At 36.6% G+C, this 19,184-nt stretch overlaps 1 long non-coding RNA gene across 1 annotated transcript in view; it reads right to left on the bottom strand.

Moving 5' to 3' along the window:
* LOC123589935 overlaps positions 1 to 17,262 on the bottom strand; it is a 28,980-nt gene extending 11,718 nt beyond the window's left edge. The window contains exon 1 of the long non-coding RNA XR_006708520.1: positions 17,028 to 17,262. This is a non-coding gene — a long non-coding RNA (uncharacterized LOC123589935). The remainder of the gene's footprint in view (positions 1 to 17,027) is intronic.
* Positions 17,263 to 19,184: the final 1,922 nt, after the last annotated feature.

Genomic DNA, 19,184 nt, shown 5'->3' with positions numbered 1-19,184 from the left:
CTAATTTCCATTTCTTTTTCTTGATGTCCACGATAAAACTCATGCCTTTGCCCTACTCACAGAGCTGACAGGCCATTTATCAATATCATTTCATGCAGCTTCATGTTAAAGAAGTCTTTCACTCTGAGAATAATGTTGTTTATTTAAACTACTGAAAAAAAATTGGAGACTCATGTGTTTCAGACAACAATACACATAGGAAACATGGAAAACAAAGAAAAAATATTTTTTTGGAAATTAGTGAATCATTCTTTATTCCCTCTCCCCAAAACAATGTGATACACAAATAAATACAGGCAAACAATTTAAACAAATGAACTAATGGAGATTGGAAGGATCCGAGTGGACAGGTAGACATGACAGATGCTCTGGGGGTGAGGAGGAGATCTGTGACCGAATGATAAGATGAAATCCAGATAATGGGAAGAAAATGGTTGCTCAATTTAAAACAAAGGCTCAAGCTAAAGAGAAGCAGTGCACAGGGAACCCAAGAAACAGGTGAGAGCCCTACCCTGAAATGTAAGCTGTGTCATTTGTGCCAGTGAGGCGTGGAGACAAGGCATGTAAGAGACCCTGGTTGGCCAAAGGTGAGTGATGCTGAGGAAAAGTCTTGTTAGGATGGCTTGCCTGGCAGGCAGTAGGCTCAGTCAGAACTACCACTTTTCTGAGGGGAGATATATGAGGATAATGGCAGCAGGAGAAAGCATTCTGCTCCCAAACAACATAAAGTTTGTCAGTTCACTGAGGCTCGCTTCTGGGGTCTAAATCCCCTTCCAAAGAGGAGATGCTTCTCGATGAGGTAGTGTTACCTTGGACCTAAGGATAGTCACAGTGGTAAAAATATTACCTACACAGGTCAGGCAATATATGGTTTTCTTGGAAACCACCTGGATTCCCTGAATGGCACATGAATTAGTGAGAAAAGCCAGGAAAAGCCAATTTAGTCACTTGAGAGCTAGAGATCATACAGGACGGACTGAAAGGAAATGGAAGTTGTGAGACGACCCTGGTCCTCTCTACACACCTCCACCCACACACACACTTAAAACACACTGCTCTTGAAACAACAGGAGGAAGCTTGAGGAGTCCAGGTTCAAAATAATCTTGTGTTATCAATTTAGGTCTGTACCCTTCCCCCCAGGTTAGCACTCATAAGAAATCGCATTATCATTTCTCCACCTGCACAGAATCTAACATGTTCTAACGACTCAGAAAGTAAACACCCAACTTCTGTATGTAGTGCACAACAGAGAAGCCCTGTCAATTCCTCTCAATGGCTCCCAAACCTTCTGGTTGCACATCCAGTTCCTTTAAAGGGGCATTTTAATGTAGCTTGGCCGACTCTTGATGCAGCCAGCAAATCATGCCCTAGATTAAAAAAAAAAAAAAGATGGGTTGTTTTCCAGGCTTTTTTAATTGTCACAGGGTCAAGGAATCTTGGTGGCCTGATTTTCAAATTTTCAGAGAGATATTCATTCCCAGGCTAATGTCCAATGGAGCGACCATACCTCACCTGCTCTGAGGTTTTTCATCTAAATATCTTTCAACTCTCTCACTGTCAATGGTGTGGGAAGCAACGGGTAGAACTGAAAGTGGAAAGGGCTATTAAAATTTTCCAGAGTTCTCAGGGTTAAATCCCTTCTAAACCCACAGTGTTTCAGAAGAATGAGGCAGCATTGATTTGTCTCTTAATGTATAGAGGATTGGGCGTTAGGTTGCAGCTTGTTGAGTCCAAGATGACTCAGGAACCCAATGGTTAACTGTCTCTGTCACAATCGAGAGACATCGTAGGAAGAACAAATAGACTAAAGCAGACTTTTCAGCAGGAAGAGTAGAGGCCAGAAGAGAATGGGATACTGATACACACTTCTGAACTGTTCAGAACTGTTAATTTAGAATGATGTATGATCATAAACTTACACCTGGAAAGGAGGTGAAGTGATGACATTTCAGAAAAACAAAAACTGAGCATTTACCACCAATAGACCTTCAATAAGGGAACTTCTGGAAGAAACTGAACCAAAAGGGAAAAAGTACAATGAAAGAAGTAATGGTGATCAAAGAAAATCATAAAGGTATGGATGAGTCTAAGCAAATGATGACTGCTTAAGGCAACAACATTAGTAACAATCTGGGAGGTGAAAAACAAGATTGATCTAGTGTAACTAAAATACTGGAAAATAATACTACATAAATTGGAAGGAAGTAATGGAAGTCAAAGCATACTGAATTACTCAGAAGCAGTATAGAGATATTCATTAACTTTAGATTGTGTTAAATATGCATGTTAAATTAAATGTTTAAGGGTGACTGCTAAAGAAAAGAATTGAGGTATAATTTCCAAATAAGCACAGGAACACATATCTGAAACGCTCCAAAGAAAGGCACTCTAATACTTAAAAAAAGGAGAAAAAAGCAGGACAAATTGAAAGCTAGAAGTCACTAATAGAAATAAGGGCAAGTATATTCATAAATACAGTAAATATAAAATAATGAAATTTATCAGTTAAAAAATAGGTGTGTTCAGATTGTTAAAATATTCTAGCTATATTGTTTAAAGAGACATATCTAAAACATAAAGACCTATAAATATATTAAAAATTAAAGTTTGTGGGGCGCCTGGGCAGCTCAGTCAGTTGGGCGTCCAACTTCGGCTCAGGTCATGTTCTCACAGTTCGTGGTTCGAGCCCTGCATTGGGCTCTGTGCTGACAACTCGGAGACTGGAGCCTGCTTCTGGTTCTGTATCTTCCTCTCTCTGGCCCTCCCCCGCTCACACTCTGTCTCACTCTTTCTCTCAAAAATAAACATTAAAAAAATTTTTTTTAATTGAAGTTTATGAAAATTAAGTATAGCTATGTTACTATCAAATAAAATAAAGGTAAATAGAAGAAAGGTGTGGTAAAGATAAAGGGGGATACAATATCATGATTAAGCAGTTAAATTCCCCAGGAAGACATAATACCATAATTCTAAATTATTTTACACCTAATAACACAAACTATGAAGGATATAAAGCAAAAAATGAAAGAATTACAAGAAGAAATTGGCAAAGCTAAGTTAAAGTGAGGAAATTATAAGTACTTGGATGCAGAAAATTTTCAAACATCTCTCTTAGTTGAGAGATCACCAAACAGAATAAATGTGTGGATTTATTTGAACCAAAAGGATAAAAACATGCCCATGTATCATAGGCATATAGAAAACAGCATTCAAAAATTGGAAAATAGTTGTGTTTCAGGAACAAATGGGACATTTATCCTAATTAATGATATATTAGGTCGAATAATCAAGCCTTAACCAAAGACTTCCACATCAGGAAACTGAGTTTGTCAGTCACCCCAAATTTTTGTTTGTTTGTTTGTTTGTTTGTTTGATCGATCATGGTGGCCTTGAAAGCATTAATATAGAACTCACAGACACATCACGGAGGGGGAAAATTGTAGGACAGGTAAACACATATAGTGTCATACCATTCACATAAAACATTAAGTAAAAGTAAAATATATAAAAATATATAAAGACCTGTAAATATATAAAAACCTGTATTTTAAGTTTTGAAATTCAAGATGCCCACCTCTTAGACATAGTAGATATGGAGTAGGAGGAGTCTAAGGAAACATTTCTTGTAATGTTTTATTTTTTGGAGCTGCTTACACAAGTTCACTATTTAATTCTTTATGGTTCTTTACTTGAAAATTTTATAATCAAAAATAAACAAATGAATAAATTCTCTAGATTTCTTATTGTAACAGAATACAATTCATAGCAAATCTTTCTCGTAAAAAAAGATATATTGGTTCCATCTCTCAAAAATAAAAAGAAAGCAATGCAAGATCATTTTGCATTTGAGGATAGAGATAAATTATGAAAGGTGAACAAAACAATGTGAATGTAAAATTAGAGATAACCAAACACTGAAGAGCATTATGTCCCACTTGAACGTAGCAGCAGACATCTGCCATCATGTTTTTCCCAAAACTGTATTATGCCATGTGTTAATGGGAATTCTTGGTGAAGGTTTAGGAAACATTACAAGTTGTGTCTCCTCCTGGAGAATCACAAAGCACATTATTACATGAAATGGCTCTGAGAAACTATCTGTAAAATAAGGCTGTTTAATTTCGTTGAAGTTAATTTTCCAGACCAACTGGATTATAAAACCCTTGTTCTAAGGAATGCCTGTGAGCAAATTTTCAAGATATTAATGTTTCATTGAACAAGTTTAGGAAATGTTTACCTGAACATTTATTTTCTAGAGTCATAACTAAGTGGGAAATACTTTAGCCATTTATATTTAATTGATATAAGGAGTAAAGGGTACTCAATCATTTTTCAGGTGAAATGCCCCGATGATATTTTTTTTCCATCCTAAGCCTGTATGTTGTCATTTCTGTGGTTAAAACTAAAAGAGAGTATTCTAAATACAGGAAAGAACTTGTTAGCTCTCAGGCAGTTATTCTTAACTATTTACCAAACATTAGTTCGTTTTTATTCACGTATTTTTAATTCAATTTTATTCTTTACTGATTGTAAAAGAAAAACATAGAAAAAAGTTAAACATAAAAATAAAGGAAAGAAAATAAGAATTCAATAAGAATTCAATAAGAAAAAAGAATTCAAACCTATTTGAAATCTGGATATAATCACAGTTATGGTCATATAGGTATGGCAGACCTAGATATATATACTGTAATTTTTTTCTTAATATACTTTTCCAAATACCTCGTTCAACAGAAGTATCCTCTTTATCCCCCACCCCTGCTTCACTCTCTCAAATAACCTGATTTCTCTTCTAAAAATAATTTATTATCTTTTCTGAAAGCCAGCATTTTCATGACTTAACACATAGCATCCTAGATTTAATCAATTTAAGTTCATCATGTGGGCTCAATATCAAGGCAGAGTGCAAGGGATACATCTTAAGCCAGGCTTTCAGCACCAGGGTTAAATTTTTCCCTTACCAAAAGAGCAATTCAAGAGCTCCATTGATCAGTACTGTAGTCCTTTTATTGACTGTCATAAAAGAATATCCAGCAATATTTCCATGATTGCTGTATAACCTTCATTCCATTCATGTGTTTATATACTCATTTATTTATCCACTTAACTAGATATGCCATCTACTTAACTAGAAAATGAAGATGTACATTCCATCTTCAAACTGAACTGGATTATATAGGCCAGAATATACATGGCAGATACGTAGGGAAAACAAGGAGAGAGAGAAAATTCACTATCCCATGTGGGCATTGGGTCTCAAGTAAAACTTACAGCAATTAGAACCACATACTATTTTGTTAATGCTGTATTTAGTCCAGTGAAGTGTTATTTTGTGGAAATAAAGAATATCATTGAGTTATACTAAACCACTACAGTCTATGAGCGGTCCTGCTGGCAGGGGACTGGTGGGAGACACTCTCTTCTGGGCTAAAGATCTGAAAGAGCTCTACTCCAGCCCCTCCTGGCCCCAGGTCAGGAACAGGTCTGCCAGCCCCAGACGCAGACTTCAGCAACTTCCAGTGTTGCAAAGCCCTCCCAGATACCTGACACGAGCCACATATCTGGTGACAGGTCTGCTGTATAAGGACCCAACTGCAGACTCTGAGGTGGATCCTTGTGCTAGCACCGCCCTATTGTACAAGGTCCTGGAGGTAGTCCCTCCCACCTAGGGGCCAGGCAGGATCCATGTGTACCCAACAGCCTAGTAATAAGCCTGTCAAACATTGGCCCCACTGCAGATCCAACAATAGCTTTATACAAGGCAAATATCAGTAGAACTGAAGGGACAAATAAGTAGCAATATAATAATAACAATAATAATAGGATTTCTTACCCCACTTTTAAAATTAGATATATCATCCAGACAGAAAATCAATAAGGGAATAGCAGACTTGATTAACACTACAGACCAAATGGACCTAATAGACATATACAGAACATTTCATTCCTAAGCATCAGGATACACATTCTTCCCTAGTACATATGGAACGTTTTCCAGGATAAATCAGATGTTGGGCCAAAAGAAAGTCTTAACATGTTTAAGAAACTTGATTTTATATCAAGCATCTGCTCGGAACACAATGGCATGAAACCAAAAATCAAGAACAGGAAGAAAATTAGAAATTTCACAAATATGTGGAAATTAAACAACATACTCCTAAATAACCAGTGAGCCAAAGAAGAAATCAGAAAATAAATCAGAATGTATATTGAGACATACAAAAATGGAAACACACCATATCAAACCTTAAGAGATACATAGCAAAAGCAATTTTAAGAAGGAAGTTTACAGCAGTAAATACCTACATTTAAAAAACGAAAAGAAAACTTCAAACAACTTAACTTTACACTTCAAGAAACTAGAAAAAGAAGAAAAAACGGAGTCTGACATAGCAGAAAAAAGGAAATAACAAAAACCAAAGCAAAATAAATTAAATAGAGAGGAAAAAGACAGTTTAAAAAACTCAGTGAAACTAGTTGTTTTTTTTGAAAAGATAAAATTGACAGAACTATAGATAAACTATCCAACAAAAAAGAGAGTCAAGTAAAATGATAAATGAAAGAAAAGACATTACAATTGATGCCATTAAAATATTTGCAAATCATATGTAACTGTTTAAAATCCAAAATATATAAAGAACTCCTACAACTCAATAGGGAAAAAAATAAGAGAGTGAAAGAGAGCAAAGGATCTGAATAGACATTTCTCCAAAGAAGACATACACATGTCCAAAAGACATATGAAAAGATGCTCAACATCAGGGAAATGCAAATCAAAACCACAGTGAGATATCACCTCACAGCTATTAGAATGGCTATTATCAGATACAAGAGATAACAAGCGTTGGCAAGGATGCAGAAAGAAGGAAACACTTGTGTACCATGCAAGGGAATGTAAAGTGGTACAGCCCTTTGGGAAAAATTATGGAAATTCCTCAAAACATTAAAAACAGAACTACCATATAATCCAGCAATCCCACTTCTAGGATTATGTCCAAAAGAACTGAAATCACTATATCAAAGAGATATGTGCACCCCCATGTTTACTACATTATTATTCATAATAGCCAAGACATGTAAACAACCTAAGTGTTGAATGAATGAATGAATGAATGGATAAAGAATATCGGGATATATATATAATGGAACATCACTTGGTTATTAAAAGGAAGGAATATGCCCTTTTGTTGCTGTTTGCAACAAAAAAGGTAGACATTGAGCAGATTATGCTAAGTGTAACAAGTAAGACAGAGAAAGACAAAAACTACGTGATCTTACTTACATGTGGAATCTCAAAAAGCTGAAACCATAGATTCAAAGAGTAGAATGGTGGTAGCCAGGAACTAAGGACTGAGGAAAATGGGGAGATGTTGGGCAAAGAGCATACATTTTCAGTTTTAAGATGAATAATTTCTGGAGAGCTAATGTGCAACATGGTGACTACAGTTAACAATACTGCATTACATACTTAGAGTTTGCTAGGAGAGTAAATCTCAAATGCTCTTACCACATACACACCAAGTAATTATGTGAGGTGATGGATGTAACTGGTCTTATTGTAATCATTTCATCATATATATGTATCTCAAAAAATCATGTTGCCTAGTTTAGACTTACACAATGCTATATGTCAATTACATCCCAGTAAAGTAGCGGGGAGAAATTTATATGAAACAACTATAATTTGGGGAAAAGGAATGCTGGGTTAAAAGCAGTTTAATCTGCAATTTAGAGCTTTTCTTACTACTTAAATATATATCACAAATCAATAATTCTAGCTTCAGAAAGTATTATGTCAGTAATCTTATTAGATAAGCACAGTTTCCAATTACTCTAATACTTTTATAATAAAATACTAATTTAAAATCATTTAAATGGGTATAACGGTGAGTATAAACAAAAATAAGCTGGTGTGGGGCATCTATGTCCCCAAATAGCCTATATTTTTTAGTATATGTTTATTTAATACGTCCTTTTGTTCTCAATTGCTATCTTCATAAGTCATAATGCACATAGTCTACTGTCGTCCATAATTAGCAATAATTAATTGCTTAGAATTTTGTCTTTTAATTCCTCAAACTCGCAGTCATGAAAAATTTATGAATTAGAAAAGAATATTTATTTCTCCCTCAAAAGGTAACTAAGTCAATCATGATATTGCTTTTAAAGGTAGAGAGCTACAGATGGGAGAGTTCACATTTGCTTTTGCCAGCATTTCTATAGCAGGGTTGTGTTCAGGCAATTTCAGAAATGTTTTAAAGAGACAAAAAACACCAGATACACATAAATGAAAATCCAAGGAAGAAAAGTACTAAGTGCAGAAGTAATAAACATGCCACTTAAAGCCTTCAGGAAAAAGAAATTGATCTATTTTTAGCAGTTGGGCATTATTTCTTAGCCATTTGCAGAACTAATGAGCTTAAAAATTAATCCTCCAGTTTCTTCCAAATGTTAGCACATTTAACCTAATTCATGAAACGTTCTCAGGTCTGAAGCTATCAACAGATTATTAGAGACTCAGTGACTTTTCTTTCTGCCACTCTGATAGCATTCCTGTAACCTCTGATGTCTTTTATAACACAGAGATTCCATTTTACAGATGAAGTGAAATAAAAAAAAAAAACACACAAAAAAAACAAAAAGAACATCAAGGGTTCTCTCTACTGATGAAATATGTGATTAGCTCAGTTTATAATGTATAGGAAACACTGGTAAACAAATTAACTAAAATGATCACTAAGCTACTTCTCTAAACCCAACCACACAATAATCATGTTATATTTTGAAAATTTATGAAAAAGGACTATTTTTGGCAAAATAAAAAAGCAATTTGAGGTGGAAAAATGAGACGCAAGCCACGGTCTATCTTTGACACCATGTCACTTTGTCCTCTCCACCCTCACTTCTTCATGGCTCCTTCTTTCCCTCCAAGGGCCAAGTGTGGAGTCTCTGCAACCCTTCCTTGACTCCAAGTCAATTTATGTTTCAAGATTTTCTTCATCCTCCCTACTCCACCATCTAAACTTCTGAACTTATTTTTGTTTGAAGTTTGTTTATTTATTTATTTATTTATTTATTTATTTATTTACTTACTTATCTATCTATCTATCTATCTATCTATTTACTTTTTGAGAGAGGGAGAGAGAGCACAAGCAGGGGCAGGGCAGAGAGAGGAGACAGAGAATCCCTAGCAGGGTCTGCACACTGACGGCAGTGAGCCCAATATCGGGCTCAAACTCAGGAAATGAACCGTGAGATCATGACCCGAGCTGAAATCAAGAGTTCATCCTGTAACTGAGCAAGCCACCCAGGTGCCCCAAAGCTTCTCAATTTAAAGTGCCATGTTCTACATGTATTAGTACATGTCTGAGAATCAGTATCATCTAGGTATCTTTAAAAATATACACATTTCTGGGCTCCACCCTAGGTAAATGAATCCAGATGACTGAGATTAAGGTACAATGTTTAAATTTGCCTTCCTGATGATTGTGATTGATAATCAGTTTAGGGAAAGCCTAGGGCTCTAGTGAACCAGCTGAGATAGCTGACAAATTTTTAAAATAAATCCAAAAGACTATGGATTGTTAAATTTGTATTCTTCAGGTTCTTGTTTGCATTTTCATGGGACATTCAGTGGCAAAACTCCTAAAGTGAAGTGGTAATTTTGAATATTTTGGACATTTACTTATATATACCCATCAAATACAGAAGACCATACCAGGTTTTCCCAGTTACTGTACCAGAAAGTAGAGATAGAAAAATGAATGAGGTGCTGCTTTTGCAATAATGGAGCGGTAAGGAGGGAAGAATAACAAGAAACAGAGGAATTTTAAGCACAGTGATAGAACTATGAGGAAAAACCTTTGGGAATCAAAGACAGTAGATAATTCCTCCTTGGAGCATTAGGGAAAATGTTATTAGAAAAGGTAATATTTGAGCAGGTCAAAAGATAAGTAGTATACCAAGTACACAAAGGCAAACATTATTAAAGGATGGGAAAATGGTAAACAGTGCAGTCTTCCTGAGCGCTGGATGGTACAGCTATTAAGCACAGAGGTGGTCCTGAAAGAGTGATTGGAGCCCCACTGTGAAGGAATTTGAATATTCTGCTAACTTGTTAACACCTCAGCCTAAGGATAGAGCAGTTAGGATCCATTTGGTTGCAAGGGACAGAAACCTCAAATAAAACTGTCTCATGGGAGTAGTTTCAGGGGCTGGTTGACCTAGGAGATCACACCCTGTCCCCAGGACTCACTCTCTGACATCTTTGCTTTCCTCCATGTTGCTTTTATCTCAGGCTCCATCTGGTGGCAATAAAACTGCCAGAGAGTTAGAGCTACATTCTTGCCAAGTACTAATCCAAAAGAAAACAATGTCAATTTTCCATAGCTCTCTTCTGAATCACAAACAGTTCTGTCAGGTGTCCAAACAGCTACCAACTGCACCCGGGCCCCATCGTCCCAGGCTCTAGAGAGTGTTTCTTCTCTAGCTTGACCACATATTCTAAGAACCGATCTGATTGTACCAACTTGGTTTATGGTCCTGCCCCTGAACAAATAAATCACTGTGCTGGGGGCTGAGAGGGGATGACAGGCAGAAGTTGACTGGTCAGGAGTGGCCGAATAGCCATCAAAAGCAATCCTGTAGGTAGGGGAATTTGGTGCCCTCATTGAAAAGGAAAAAAAATAAAAACATATATATATGTATATACACACACACACACACACACACACATATATACATATATATGTGTATATATATATACATATATATGTGTGTGTGTGTGTGTGTGTGTGTGTGTGTGTGTGTATATATATATATATATATATATATATATATAGTATTGAGTGCTGAGTATCAGAAACAAAAATATATATAACAGAAGTAATTCTGTTAGCAGACTAAAGAATCGAGTGAAAAGAAACTGACAGCAGTCAAAACCAAAGATAATAACCGAAATTAAATTAGATAGAGTTCAGGAGGAGGAACAAAATGTGAAATCATTTATTTAGTAGAATCTATTAGGCCTCTGAATGATTGGGTCTGTGTATGGTGGGGAGACAGAGGAGATGATGCCAACTCGGAAGTTTCTACCTTCCTCTGCCCCTAAAATCACCATTTATATGCACAACTGAGCCTGATGTTAGAGATACTTTCACACTTTCTCCGGAGAGTCTCTGTATTCATAAGATCCAAGTAAGTAGATGCTAAATCTCTCTGAAATAATTAAAACAACGAACACATTGAGAAACTTGCACTAATATACCCTCACCCAAAGACACAGGCATACATTTTCTTGGACTTTAATCTATGTGCTGTTAATTAATGCAATGTTAATTAAAATTGTGAGTCTGCAATACTGTTATTGTCTTTACAGCTGACTTTTCAGCAGAAACTTTTAAAAAGGTATTCCTAGGAGTCCTTGAAAAGGAACATAACTCTGAAATGTTTGTGTTATTTGATTTTAACTGTTCAAAAATACCCTTAATTAAAGCTTGAAAAGAGTTTCGGCAAAAGGTATTTGAAACACATTAGAAGTGTTACATTAGAACTAATGAAAAAACTCTTTGTTTACTTTTAAGGATACTAAATATAAAAGGTAAATTTCAGATGAGGCTAATCAAAGGATCCCTTGGAAATGAACATTTTTCAGTCTTGCCTCCTCCATTAGTCTTTCAACTTGTTGCTCACTATTAAAGAAGATAGAATGTTTTATACACAATATGCAAGCAATTTAAATTACCTAAATGAATCCCTTTAAGTAGCTGTCATCTGTACCTGAACATTCCTTGACAGAGTAATTCCAGATCCCATTTAACTATGCTCTTCAGTATTTTACTGACACACCACTTTCATGATTGTCTATACACTTAAAACTTATGACATCTAGACTTCATCAAACAGCATGGACAACAAAGTCTGCTTCGTACTATTTGTGTTACATAAAATGTATTATCTTATATTATCTTAAAGAGACCACGTGTTTAAAATGTGTTTTGTGCTGCTTTGAGGGCAGCTATAAGGAGTCAGAACAAGGTAGAACAAAGAAGGCAGGTTTTAGTCGTATTCTTTAGATTCAGTGACTTAAAAACTAAAGTAAGAAGATGCAACAGCCAGGATTCAGGAAGTCTCTACAAGTCTACACAGAAATAGCCAATACCCATGATATTTTCATGGGGAGTTCCAACTGTTAAGAACCGCTGGTCTATTAAATGGACACTCATTCAGGAGGTGAATGTGACAGAGGCCACAATCTCCAGAAACAAAGAGTTCTTGACGCTCAGTAAACAAATGTCTTCTCTTCCATTTGGAATGGGAGAAACAGAGAAGGAAGCTGAGGGAAGCTTTTGTGCTTTAATTGCGTAAATGTCCAGCCAGTTCACAATCAACTAAAAGAATTATAAGTTGCGTGACCTTGGACTTTCAGTCTTTGAGCCTCATTTTTCTTGCTTGTCAAATGTGACCAATCATGTCTATCTTCAAGGGTGATATTAAAACAGTTAATAATTAGTAAGGCACAAGTTCCAGCCAATCAGGACAGAAGTGTGACCAATAAAGACAGATATAGATAATGAATGCCAGCTTAATATCTGCCCTGCGTCTCCCCACCAAGTTCATGTGGGGATCAAATGAGATGGCTGTAAAAGCTGTAACAACACAGTATCAATAGGAGCTCAAATTATTTATCTTGGTTTTGTCTATTACTTGCCCTTGACTCAGTGCACAAAATTGACTCCATGTACAATCTTTTGTTCGCATGGGCACCATTTCCAGAAAGTTCTTAGATGAGGGCTTAATAGGTGTTTGCCCAACTCTAGGAGCTAGAGATAATTTGTTATCTATAAAAAAAAGATATGTTACCTCAAAAGTCTGTCGTCATTCAGTCTTATGACTTCTTTCTATGCTCATTCTTTTTAAATTCCTTTAATTTACAACCTAAATACTGGTGATTTCCAATACTGTTTCCAAACCAAATTTCTCCAACTCTATCTCTAATGGTTCTAATTCATTCATTGATTCATTTATTCATTCATCCATGCATGCATTCATTCATTTGTTCATTCAACAAATACTTGTTTAGCAGCTGCTAGGTGCCAGGTCTCTGCTAAGCATTGGTTATTTAGTAGTGAACAAAACAGATATCTCAGACAGAACATGCCCCAGAAAAGCTTACTCTTTCACCAGAATCCATTCATTTTTCTGTCTTTCCTAATTCACTGAACGGCATTGCCAATTAACCAATTGACCAAATCAGTCTTGCCTCACATACTTAATTCTTCCTCCTTATTCTCCAATACCCCACACAAAGTCAACCTCATCAGTCATGAAAGTCGATTCCCTAAAACAGACTGTTTCCATATACTACAAAGCTGTAGTAACCAAAACAGTATGGCAGAGGCACAAAGAGAGACACACAGGTCAATGAAACAGAATAGAAACCCTAGAAATAAATCCACATTTATATAGTCAATTAATCTTCAACAAAAAAGGCAAGAATAATGCTAAGTGAAATAAGTCAGTCAGAGATAGACAAATACTGTGTGAATTCACTCATATGTAGAATTTACAAAACAATACAAAGAAAGAAAAAAGGGACACACCCCTCAAAAACAAAACAACAACAACAAAAAAACCCAAAGAAATGAAATACCATACTCTTAAATATAGAGAACCAATGGTTACCAGAAGGGAGATGCAGGGGGGAGTAGGAGAAATAGGTGATAGTGATTAAGGAGTGTACTTATTATGGTGAAAACTGACTAATGAATAAAATTGTTGAATTACTATATTGTACACCTGAAACTAATATAAAACACTGTATGTTAACTATACTGGAATTAAGGGTTTTTTTTAATAAAATAAAATAAAATAAAATAAAATAAAATAAAATAAAATAAAATAAACAGAAAGTTTCCTAATGACTGTCTGCTAGGAACATACTACTTGATAAAAAAAAAGAGTATTTGTATTTCTATACCCATTTTAATAATTTTTATTAAAAAACTTTTTGCAACTGTTAGAGTGTGATGTTTTACATTTGAGGGTATTTAAAAAAAAACAAAAACAAAATAAAAGCACATTTACCTGACAGACAGAAAGCTTTTCCTGCCTCGCCTTTTTTTCAGAGTCCTGAAGCATTATTGTTCTGGCCTTCTGTGCCCTCCACAGTACCTTTAGTGATCATTTTGATATTGATTCTATCATGAGATGTGTTCCACAGCAATTGTGACCTCTGACTTCCCATTTTCTCATTGAAATGTATATGTTTCATTCCTGCTAAGAAACAACCTCTATGTTTTGTCTTTTGAAGCTCAAGTCTCAGCCTAAAATTTTCTTTGCTATTATACTTTATATTCTACCAGCAAGAGGCAAGGTTCAGGAAAAGAACACTGCTCTTTTGGTCGTGTTATATTCCATCCAAGTTTCCACAACATCTGAAATTGCAGGCTGAAACAGTGGGTCAAATACATAGTAGCAACTGCTGGGCTTTGAAAAGCCTTTTTTCACTTTACTAAAAAATTCTGCAAGGCCCATGCTGTCCTATCACAGTTATGGTCTTTCTTTGAATAACTTATATTCAAACTTTTGCTTTATTTTATGGCTAAGAGAATTTCACACATCAAAGAACTTTCAGACGGGTCAATAGAAGTACCTGAATAAGTGCTAAGATTGTCTTTATATGGCAAAGAACAGTATGAAAACTAACAGAAGCCCCGTGATAGTCGGTGAATTTTTTTTAACCCATTATAACACTTCGCAGCTTTTTGCTTTTCAGAGCTTTAAATCAATACATAATCCTATCAGGATTTGGTCATGCATTTAACAAATGTTTACCAAGACTATCCTGTGAGGCTTGAGCCAAGCCCTTTTTTTAAGAAAGGGGGAATTGAGGGGTTCCCGGATGGCTCAGTGGGTTTGAGCGTCCAGCTTCGGCTCCGGCTCGTGATCTCGTGGTTGGTGGGTTCAATCCCTATGTCAGGCTTTGTGGCTAAGGGCTCAGAGCCTGGAGCCTGCTTCGGATTCTGTGTCTCCCTCTCTCTCTGCCCCTCCCCCACTCATGCTCTGCCTCTGTTTCTCAGAAATAAACATTTCTTTCTTTTTTTTTTAATAAATAAATGTTTAAAAATTAAAAAAAGAAGAAGAAGAAGAGGGGGCTTGAAATGAAGGAGTCAAGCTCATGGTGCAAATTAAACATGTATTTAAAAATACACATAAAGGGCTTCTTAAATTTGTTTCTAGAGAGACTATTACTCACCATCCTTGAATTAAAATTTACTCTCAATTTTCTTCAGGCCACTGCCTTGAATATCATAGAACGTTTGAAAAGGAATCATACATGGTCTTCCTTCATAAGGAATGGCAACACCAGAGAAAGGCAGAGTCATACCGCCTCAAGAGATGCAAGTGAATTTTGCCGTAGTCTTTTGTTTACTCACTGACACATTCAATAAACATGACCTAAGTGCTTAAAACGTATCAGTCACTGTGTTGCAGGCTAAGGTAATAATGGTAGCTAAAGCAGAAAAAGAGCCTGTCTTCAGACATGTTAAGTTCTGGTAGAAGAGGCAGAAATTAATCAAACAATGTTACAAATATTCCATTGGCAAAATGAGAAGAGTTATATGAAGAGATGACGTACCTAATTTTGAGCCGCATAGCCCATGCTATGCCCTTCAGTTTTTGTCTAGCTGATTATTGCTTTACTCTTCAAAGTAAATATCCATTGAGAAGTTGGGAAACACTCACTTCAGTCAGGAGGCACATCCATATGGAAAACCCAGGAATGACCCACCTTTATTCTATATACCCCTGCGTGGACTCACACTCTGAATACATTCCCATGGGAGTGGGTGAGTGTTCCCCAAACCTGGAACTTGAATGTTCTTTCTGGTCATCACATTTCATTTCATCCCCAGCTGTACCCCATAACTGCTACTTTCCTTCACTGTTGAGAAGATTATTAGGTGTCGTGATGGAAGCCAATTTTATGATGACGAATTCGCCACTCGATAATTGTTAATCTTGCTGCATCTCAGCTTCCCTGTTTGTAACATGAGGATATTACTTTCCTTTACAGGGTTATGATGGGGATTAAATAATATAATTTAAGTATGAGTCCATTCTGGTACTTAATAGACTTAAAACACATTACCCTCCTGGGGCGGGGGAGAGTGTGCTCTTTTACAATTACACTCTCTAATTGATCTCCTTCATCTAGAATTTCATCTCCAAATCATATACAACTCCATAGCTGACAGGAATGCTGGATTATCCAATATGTATTTCAAACTAACATATAAAAAAACTGAACTTTGAAATTGTCTCACTACCATTGGGTTGCCCCTACCCCACAGCTGCCCCATTTCCCATCCTGACCCCCACATTCACCTCGCTTTGAAATTATACTCATCTCTTTTTCTCTTAGATGCCACATTTAATTGTCAGTAAACCCTGTCAGGTTTACTTTAAAGATATATCTAGAATCTTATTACTTTCCATGATGAACATCTCGATATAAGTTATTATTGTAGCTTATCATCTCGCTGACCTCTGTGCTTCTACTTTTGAGTCTATTGATAGTAGGCAAAGTGATCCTTCTCAAATAGAAAACTCACATGTTCCAAACACTCCAGTGGTTTCCCATCACAATTAGAATAAAAAGCTAAGTCCCAACCATAACTTATGAGCTCTTCTATGATCTGGCCCATCTGGAAGACCTCCATAATTTTTATTTCCCACAAATTTTCTCTTTAATGACTTTGTTTCAGCCACTTCACCCACCCTGCAGTTTCCTAACTGTACTTCCTGTTTTCTCTGCTTAAAATGCTATTCCCAAGATATCCACTTGGCTTATTCCAACTCATTCAGTGCAAACTGCACTCCATCACTTTGTCCTTTTGCCAGCATAACCACTGAATTCTATTTAAAACCTTCTGCTAACTCCTTCCCTGACTTCAGAATACAGGTAAATATTTTAGGAACACTGACATAATTAACTGACATTGGCATAACTCTTTAAACTCACCTTCCACCATCCATCTCACTCGACATTGCTTTTTCTTCTTCCTGTGATAGTTTTCCCACAAAGACTACAAGAAATTCTTCTGGGTTGCAATCACAATGCCTGAATTCAAGACAACTTAATGCCTGTGGTTCTGCCTCTTTTCATCCATTTTTGGACACTTTGATACAAAAAAATAAAGAAAGATTGTGCTCACACTGATCATGTATATTGGCTTACTGAGTACCCTGTTGTTCTCCCCAGAAGATTTCACAGCTATGCTGCATTGCCTCAAGTGATGCCCCTGGATGTCCTAAGGACTGTTTTCCTCCTTTTTATGTATTAGTAACTTCTTCCTGTCATCTGTTCTTTGCCCATATCTAGTTCAGTGAAGTTCAAGGGCAGCAGGCTGGCTTCCCTGATGGTAGACATTGCCATCCAGGAGTCTGTCATTGATGTTCCAGTTTTGCCATATAATGAACCATAGATGACTCTAATGTGACTCATCCAGAAGCCTATTTGCATTCTCTGGCAGTGAACTAAGAAATGTAGATGCAAGAAAACTGATAAAATCATCATGGAAGAATGCATTTCTTTAATTTAGGTTTATTCTTTTTTAAAATGTTTATGTATTTTTTTTTGGGAGAGAGAGAGAGTGCAAGCAGGGGAGGGGCAGAAAAAGAAGGATACAGAGAATACAAAGCAGGCTCACACTGTCAATGCAGAGCCCAACATGGGGCTCAAACTCGACAACTGTGAGATCATGACCTGAGCCTGACTCAGCCACCCAGGTGCCCCTGGATTTATTCTTTCTACTCAATTTCATGCTGATACTTGGCTATTTACTCAACTACATTTATGGCTCCTATTTATTTCATCAACTTGGTTGCCTACAAAATATTTATTATCAATTTCTGTTCAGACACTGCTTTGCGTGGGGATAAAAAAAAGCATTAATGAAGCACAGTGGTTGATATGTAGTAGGCACTCAACAGAATGCCTGTTGGGAAAAAAAAAACCTGATGTGACACAGTAAATATCTACACGGACATTCTATTTAGCAGAAAAGATAGGAAGGCAAATACAAGAGAAGGACATTGCCATCAAAGAAGGTACAAAATGCACCTGCGATATGGTAGGCTACAAATATTTGTGGAACACGTGAATCTGAGCAAGTAAGGAGGTGCTAATTACTGTGAGTTGACAGAAAATGAAACACCTAATTTCTATCTCTAAGAGATACAAAAGGACTTGTTACACAGGTGTCATCTGAGACAGATTTGGAGTTTGCTTAGCTGTTTGCCAGGTATGCCAGGGAAGTCTGGTGTGTTGACCATAGGAACAGTATGTGCTAGGCAGAGCTACGTAATTTATGGGGCCCAGCACAACATGAAAACATGAGATCAGACTTTGTTCAAAAAGTAGGGAGGAAAGTGGTGTTAAAAGGCGTTAAAATACACACCTTTTCCTGTCTCCCATGGCCTTTCCTCCACTTCTTGTCATGTTTCTTGTTTGCTACTTAACGTTGCTCTAAGTAGAAAACCATTAAAAATTTAAATTAAAGCATCAATTGTGCCATTCATCTTGAACTTTTTTGCAATATGAGTTTTAAACGAAAATATAAGAGCATTTAACTTGAGTGTGGAATCACAGAATCACACGATTCATATTTCATGGTTCATATGTGTGTATATATTGTTCTTACCAAACAATAAAAGTGCTTCAAAAACCTGTCAATTCTAGCTCACTTTTTTTAACATTTTGTTAAATGTTTATTTATTTTTGAGAGCAAGACACAGACAGAGACAGGGGGAGGGGCAGAGAGAGAGGGAGACACAGAATCTGAAGCAGGCTCCAGGTTCTGAGCGGTCAGCACAGGGCCCGGCGCAGGGCTCAAGCCCACAAACCGCGAGATCATAACCTGAGCCAAAGTCAGATACTTAACTGGCCGAGCCATCCAGGCGCCCCTAGTTCACTCTTTGATACCAACACATTCCACCACTCTCTACTTTGCTTACAGAAGAGAAGAACTGAAAGAAAAAGGACCTATGGGCTGTCCCTAACTTTCCCTTTCTTTCTATGTCATCCTTTCCCGTATTATTAGTTGACTAATATACAGGGAAATAATACAAGTAACAAGAGATATGATAGTACTCCTTGGTATTTTGAGTTTCCTACAAT

The sequence above is a fragment of the Leopardus geoffroyi genome, chromosome B4, assembly GCF_018350155.1.
Source record: "Leopardus geoffroyi isolate Oge1 chromosome B4, O.geoffroyi_Oge1_pat1.0, whole genome shotgun sequence".
NCBI classification, from domain to species: Eukaryota; Metazoa; Chordata; class Mammalia; order Carnivora; family Felidae; genus Leopardus; species Leopardus geoffroyi.
Note: the sequence above shows the minus strand (reverse complement) of the source record. Positions and strands in the feature narration are given on the sequence as shown.